Raw genomic sequence first — 8,417 nt, forward strand, 5'->3', positions numbered from 1 at the left:
CTGCTGGAGAGACCAAACTGGCCTACAAGAAAGACCAAATGAAGAACAGAATAGAGGCATGGGAAGACAAAGCACTACATGGCCAATACATGAGGTGGCGCAGCAGTTAGAGTGCAGTACTGCAGGTCACTTTAACTGACTGTGTTCAGCAGGTCAGCGGTTCAAATCTCACCGGCTCAAGGTTGACTCAGCCTTCCATCCTTCCGGGGTAGGTAAAATGAGGACCCAGATTGTTGGGGGCAATGTAAATATATATATATATACATTGCTTACTGGTGTACACCGCTTAGAGAGTGCTTGCACTTAAAGCGATATATAAGTCTCATAAATAAATAAATGAAAAAAATAGCTGGGAAAGCAGATAATAATAAAACCTGGCAATGGCTAAGAGCAGGAAAATTGAAGAAAGAGACCGAGGGACTAATTCTGGCTGCACAAGACCAAGTCTTAAGGACAAATGCATATAAAGTCAAATTGAGAAGACAGCAACAAACAGTGCCGCCTATGCAAAGAAGCTGAAGAAACAGTGGACCACTTGGTAAGCTGTTGCAAGAAGATTGCACAAACTGATTACAAGCAGCGGCATGACAAAGTAGCAACAATGGTGCATTGGAAGATCTGCAAAAAATATCATTTGCCTGTAAGCAAAAACTGGTGGAATCATAAAATAGAGAAAGTCAGAGAAAATGATAAAATTAAACTGCTCTGGGACTTCAGAATTCAAACAGACAAGCACCTGCAACATAACACCCCAGACTTAACAATTGTCGATAAGAAAGACAAAAAAGTCTGGATAGTGGAAGTGGCAGTGCCTGGAGACAGCAGAATAGACGAGAAAGAACTGGAGAAGATAACAAAATACAAAGACCTACAAATAGAAATAGAAAGACTGTGGCAAAAGCAAGCAAGGGTAGTACCAATAGTCATAGGCTCCTTGGGTGCAATCCCAAAACAACTGGAGCACCACTTGAACACAATTGGCATTGACAAATTCGCTATTAGTCAATTGCAAAAGGCGGCCTTACTAGGAACTGCTTCCATCCTGCGACGATATCTGTAATACCATCAAACATCCACATCTGCCTATCCCAGGTCCTGGGTAAGGACTCGATAGGTAGACAAAATGCCAAATCCAGTCTGAACATCTGGCTGACTGTGCGATGATTCATAATAATAAAGTTGGAAGAGACCTTGGAGGTCATCAAGTCCAACCCCCTCCTCAGGCAGTAACCCTACACCATTTTGGACCAATGGCTGTCCAGTCTCTTAAAAACTTCCAGGGTTGGAGCATTCACCGCTTCTGGAGGCAGGTTGTTCCACTGGTTAATTGTTCTCACTGTTAGGAAGTTTCTCCTTAATTCCAGATTGCTTCTCTCCTTGATTAGTTTCCATTCATTGCTTCTTGTCCTGCCTTCAGGCGCCTTGGAGAATAGCTTGACTCCCTCTTCTTTGGGGCAGCCCCTGAGATATTGGAAGACTATCCTGTCCCCCCTCGTCCTTCTCTTCATTAAACTAGACATACCCAATTCCAGCAACCGTTCCTTATATGTTTTAGCCTCCAGTCCCCTAATCATCTTTGTTGCTCTTCTCTGTACTCTTTCTAGAGTCTCAACATCTTTTTTACATCGTGGTGACCAAAACTGGATGCAGTATTCCAAGTGTGGCCTTACCAAGGCATTAAAGAGTGGTATTAATACTTCACGTGATCTTGATTCTATCCCTCTGTTAATGCAGCCTAGCACTGTGTTGGCCTTTTTGGCAGCTGCAGCATACTGCTGGCTCATATTTAAATGATTATACATCTACAAATGTTCATTCTGGCTAGGGGGCACTCAAACAGCAAAGCTGGACCAGCCAATCAGCATGCAGGATGTGCACCTCTGTGCAACACACAGTTGGGATTGGGGAGGTGTTTGCGTTGGCCTCTGCAGCCCTGCGTGCGATGGTTATGGGCAGTTCCAGGCAAACTCTACATCAGCCTACAGTTATCAAGCTGACATAGGATTCTAACATAGTTTAACACTGGCATGTAAATGTTACCTAAACTTTGCTCACCCAAGCTTTTGATGTCCGTTCTGTTTTGATTTGAAAATGTAGTGTTTGCTTTAAAAAAATTGGAAACGTTACATAAAGAAAACACTTTATTAAACCTGGGATGGGAGTCAGTAATATACAAATGTAGATCTTTACTTGTTGAGTCTCCTTTGTTTGTGGCTATTCTATGGCACCCATTGACTGTCATAGATCTGTTAATTGGCCTCCAGCAAATTAAAAAAAAAAAAAAACAACCTCATAATCATGACTCCCCCACCCCCTTTTTAGAAAAAAATGTCCGTTCTTTTTTACCCCACTTTTCTCTCCTCATCTTGGCTAAAAAGGCATGTTAATTTCCAAATTTATATCTGTAAGATGGAATTCAATCAAGAAATTAAGCCACTTGAATACTAACCAATCTCGATGTATCTGTCAAATGGCAAATATGAAAAAAAAAAACCCTTTCCTCATCTCTTTCCCTCCTTCCCTTGCGTGATCCCATCTTCTTCATTAAGGACCTTCATAAATATTCATTGAATAAATAGAAGATAGGATGTTATTAAAGCGATGGGGGGGGGGGAGATTGAGCAGGAGGAATGAAAGGCCAGCCGATCTTCCCAACAACGCCTGTCTGAATAGCAATAAATCACCGGGATAAGCAAGCTGAGAAACAGCCCTGTCATAGCAGCGTCATCATCACAGCCTTCTGGGGAAATCAGAATAAAGTGCAATAAAAATTCCTTCCTTCCTTCCCTCCCTCCCTCTTCCTTCCCCTCTTCCTTCCCCTCCCCTTCCCTTCCTCTCTTTTCTTTCCTTCTCCCCCTTCCTTCCTTCTTTCCTTCCTTCCATCCCTCTTCCTTCCTTCTCTCCCTCCCTCATTATAGACAAAACAGCTAGGTAGTGACTGAGTTGTATGAAAAGAGCTGGGTGAGTCTCCAGGAACGCACTGGTTCTGTCCCTTAATAATTGGAATAACTTAACTGGAAGTACTGAAAATAGATGTTGTGTGACTTTTCACGCCTACCCTGTGCCCTGCCAGCAAGATCTTTCTCTTCACTCTGCTTAGGCGTGGCCAATCTGGTAGGTCAGAAGGCAGGGTCACAGTGACCACCTGGGGGTGGGATAAAGATTGTCCAAGCTGACCTCAACAGGATGAGGAATTCATGCAGGTGGAGGTAGTAAGAATGAAAGAAATGGTTCTTGACCCACCCATACTTCATAGATAAAGGCCAACGGTGACCGACTTGCCTTCTGCTCTTTTCCAAATGCCTCCTGAGAAGCTGGTTTGGAGTTCCTCCTCCAGAACTGAAATCCCAACTAAATTAAGAAGCCCTCAAAGGTCAGTTGTCCAAGCTATTGCCCATCAGAAGTCATTTCAAATCTTTATTCTGCTCAGGAGGGGCTTTAACCTGATGTGAGTTTTTTGTTTTTTTTAAATGCAAACATCACAATGTTCAGGTTCAGATTAAAGCAACAGTCAGTCAAAACCCTAGTGCAGGGTAGGCAACCTTGGCTCTTTTATGACTCGTGGACTTCAACTCCCAGAATTCCTGAGCCAGCATGGCTCAGCTTGGAAACCTCTCCCTTTCTCCTCAGCATGGCTGGCTCAGGAATTCTGGGAGTTGAAGTCCACAAGTCATGGCCATAGTTCCCCCATGCTGGCTCAGGAATTCTGGGAGTTGAAGTCCACGAGTCATAAAAGAGCCAAGGTTGCCTACCCCTGCCCTAGTGGAACGATGTGGCGATTATTGCTCATATAAAATTTTATTACAACTGTGGAACAGCTGCTGTCCATCACTCTTTGCTGTGTTGTTCTTCACCCACCAATGTGCATCAAATTCCTCTTCGCCTCAGAATGACCAAACAGCCACTGGCCATTTTGTGAAACAATGACATTGAATACAGGTAGTCCTCAATTTCCGGCCACAATAGCCCAAAATTTCTGTCGCTAAGCGAGACAGAAGTTTTGCCCCATTTTACGACCTTTCTTGCCACAGCTGTTAAGTGAACCCCTGCAGTTGTTAAGTGAGTAACACGGTTATTAAGTGAATCTGGTTTTCGCCCGTGGACTTTGCTTGTCAGAAACTCACAAGGGGATCGCCTGACCCCCGGACACAGCGACGGTCATAAATCTGAGTCAGTTGCCAAGTATCTCAATTTTGATCACGTGTGGCCTGGTCACTAAATGAACTGTTGTAAGTCGAGGACTACCTGTGTTAGTTCCCAAGTGACCACATGGACGCGTCAATTCCTTGACCCCTACAGGAATAAATTGTAGCTGCTCTATAACAAATCCCAGGTTACCATTTCAGCTTAAAAATTAGCTTCTTATTTGTTCCTCTTCTTGAACACGATGGCCTTGAAAGTCACTTTCCGGTCTTTCCGTGGCCGGAGGGGCTTCTGTGAAAAATGTCTACCTTGACTTTCACACAGCACAAAACATCAAAACGGCAACGACCCTTTTTGCTTGCGCTCATGCTTCAGATCCAAAGGGTGCTTTCTCCCCTTCTACCACCAGGGGGCACCATTTGCTTTCCAAAGACTCTGCTTTTAAGAAATTTCACAAATCGGAGAAGCATCTTCATTTGTCTGGCGTCCAAAAGAAGAAGAAGGAGCATCAGAATGAATTGGTAGACAGAGCAGATGTGAAATGGAGAATGAATTGGCATATGCTCGTGTGTACTGTGCTCTCATGCATGTCTGCTGCTTGTGTGTGTCCTGGGAAGGCTTTACTGGATAGTTTCCATTTTAAAAAATATAATTGCTCTGAGACCCCCGCGTTTTAATCGTTGTGGATTTTGCTCAAAAGTTCTAATTTCTGGTTTCAATCTATAACTAAGAAATTAGGGCCCAAATAACACAATGCAAGTTAACAGAGATGCACATAATATTCTATATATTTGTTTGAAAAAATAACGGGTGGCGCAGTGACTCGGTGGTTAAGATGCTGGACTTGTGGGCTGGAAAGCTGGCAGCTCAAGTCTGAGCACCATGCGATGGGGTGAGCTCCCATCCTGTTGTGAGTCCATGCCAGCCACTGGACCCGGCAGCTGAGTCCGGGGAATTGGAGGAGGAGGAGGGGCCTGGAGAGCCATCAGAATCAGAGGAAGGTTCTGATGAGCTCCCGGACTTATAATCTGATGAAGAGCCTGGCCCCTCCAATTGTGCTCAGGCTGAGACTCAGCTGTGCAGGGAAGCTGAGTCAGACTCTTGAGGACTCACAGCTGGAAGACATCATAGACGCTCTCAAACGCAGATAGGTAACAAGAACAGGACAGAGGGAGGCAATGGGGCGACTCCAAGGGAGGAGGAGAAGGCATTGAGTAGCCACGCCTGGGGGCTGCATAATAAAAAGGGAAGGTGTGGGTGGCGTTGGTTGCTGAAGGCAACTGTTTGCAAAGGAATCAAGTTTCATGGACTCCTGTTTTGTTTGCCTTGCTTGTGAACAATTCTCCATTTTAATCGTGTTCGGTTTGCCTTGGACAATTCTCCGTTTGCATCCTGTTTTGTTTGCCTTTGCTTTTGGGACATTTTGCAAGTCTGTGCCTAATTAATAAAAGGGGTTTGTTTTTCCTGCATTTCCAGCCTACTTGTTAAAAGAGAGGTTCGTCCTTGTGAGTTAACAAGGACTCACATAGGCTGGGACAGAACACGGCCTCACCCCAGTTGCTAGTAGTTCAAAAGCATGCAAATGCGAGTAGATAAATAGCAGCACTCCATGATGTCTTTGGTGAGTTTTGGTTGATGTTCCCCAGTCTAAACTAGTGAAAAGCAACAAGCTGATATTTAGAGGGTCCCAGGTGGCATGTCAATGGCATCCTATGGAATATTCTCTCCCACCACCCCCAACTTAGATTAGTTGCATCTTTTTTGATGTTCTAGAAATCCCTCAGCACCTGGTTAGGTTATCAGGCCTGGGGGCCCTCAGGAACTGGAAGCATGTGTAGGTGAATCTACTATTGAGATGGTTGTATTCCTTCTCTTTCTGCCTGGGGCTTGAATATATTTTAGTTAACGTTTCATTTTTAATGTTGACTTTTTCTATTTTTTTTCTATTTGTAATGCTCGTTTTCATAGATATGTGCATTGTTCTTTCTTTGATTATATAGCATGCCACCAGAATAACTTTGTGTGAGCTGGGGCAGCTATATAAATATGATGAATGAATGAATAAATAAATAAAAAATCCAGAGATGGAGCAATTAAAAATAAACTACTATACCTTTTCAAGGCAAAGGCAGCTGAAGAGAATTGCAAGAGCAAATTGAAAATTATTTTAAAATAGCTGTTCAGGTCACACTGTTGTTCAACCCACATCTCAGAGTTGTGAGATTTCAGCTGAGTTCAGGGAAAATAACCTCCCATTCAATTTAGCTGCCTCCTCCTTCTTTTGTTGTTGTTGTTAGTTGCAAAGTCGTGTCCGACCCATCGCAACCCCCTGGACAACGTTCCTCCAGGCCTTCCTGTCTGCTGCCATCTTCTGGAATCCATTTGAGCTCACGCTTCCTTCTTCAGTGACTCCATCCGCCCCCCTCCTTCTCTGTCATCCCATTCTTCTCTTGCCCTCCATCTTTCCCAGCACCAGGCTCTTCTCCAGTGAGTCCTTCCTTCTCATTAGGTGGCCAAAGTACTTGAGTTTCAACTTCAGGATCTGGCCTTCTAAAGAGCAGTCGGGACTGATCTCCTCTAGGACTGACCGGTTGGATTGCCTTGCAGTCCAGGGGACTCGCAGGAGTCTTCTCCAGCACCAGAGTTCAAAGGCCTCAATTCTTTGTCGCTCAGCCTTTCTCATGGTCCAACTTTCGCAGTCATACACTGTAACTGGGAAAACCTCTTTTTTTCTGTGGCCAGAGAAAAATGCCTTCCCGGCAAGATTTCAAAGGCCTGTTTCTCATCAGTTGCCTCAACATATTAGTAAGAGGAAGAATGACTAATAAGGATAGGAAGAAAACACGTTTAGTTCATATTTAAAAATAACCTTCTGTACCTTCACATATTTTAATCAATATATAAACTCAGGCTATAGAGTCTTTGGCGCTCTCTGAACTTGGTTGTTTTCTTGCAGACGTTTCATGACCCAACTAAGTTACATCTTCAGTGTAGTGAAGATGTTACCTAACTGGGTAATGAAATGTCTGCAAGAAAACAGCCCAGCTCAGAGGGCAGCAAGGACCCCACAATTCAATCCTGAGCTATAAATATTCTATTGGAATTCAAACTTGCAATGCTGCTCATCAGTTAAAGTTCATTTGGGAATGTCTCTGTAAAAACAAAAAATATTGGTGAAAATAATTCATGATATGGCTAGAAACTGTTTGCATAACGTACATTTGATGAACTGCAAACAAAAATATTTTTTTTAAAAAAAATATGCATCAAAATGCAGATAAATTTTAGCACATATCTTTAAATGACCGGAAAATGAGTATAACCAAAATTCAGCCATTCTTCAAAACGAGTGTTTGTTGTGGTGGAAAAACCTGCCTCCAAATCACCAAAACTTGATCCAAAACACAACTGTATTAGTCCCAAAGCCAACAACTTACAGTGAGTCATTATCATGAGTCCTTGGTCTCCTGCACCAGAAGTATCAAGAGCCAAGAGCTTAAAATTACATACCGTAGATCCTAAACAGAACATCGATCAAAGATCGTTTGAGCAATATAAACTCTAGCAGAAGTTCTCCAGTACAGAAATAATTGCTTTACACTTGATGATGACACCAGATAACTACAAAAAGGGATGATGAGGGGGGGGGATTACAGACATATTCCTAGTACATTTGATGTGTGAATTGAATCAAGACTCTGACTGTTATTCCAATGGACTGAGCATGCATGTAGAGCAGGAGCCATAACCTTGAAACATGCTACTTTCCTAAATTCTATAATCAGCTAGACTACCTGTAACCCATTGGATCATCATCATTTCAGATATATTTCCTTACCTAAACAGAGGGCAAAAAATACACTAGGAACAGAAGTGACCTCTGATTTCCTGCTGGCTTCCCCAATGACTTTCCTTGTAAGAAGCTGGCAGGGAGCTTTGGAATCGGCAATCACATGATTGGGGCTGGCTGTGGCAGCACAGCGGTGCAGCAGCACTGAAGCGGCCACAACTTTGGCAAATTTCAATCCCACAGGAGTCATAGATCCCGGATTTTGGATGCATTCTATACGTGATTCAAAAATTGTTGCCTTATAATGCACTGCTTTGCCCAATTGCAGGTTATAAACAATAAAACAGACAGCAGAGTTTTAGAAGTATATAGATTAGTCACTACACATTGGCACAATAGTAACAATTTCATTCTTAAGTCTGCTACATGACAGATACAAGAAAGGATCTCTGTCCCCCTGGAAACAGACGTGAAATGCTATGCT

Source organism: Crotalus tigris, unplaced genomic scaffold (genome assembly GCF_016545835.1).
Source record: "Crotalus tigris isolate CLP2741 ecotype Arizona unplaced genomic scaffold, ASM1654583v1 scf7180000017614.5298720, whole genome shotgun sequence".
Classification (NCBI taxonomy): domain Eukaryota; kingdom Metazoa; phylum Chordata; class Lepidosauria; order Squamata; family Viperidae; genus Crotalus; species Crotalus tigris.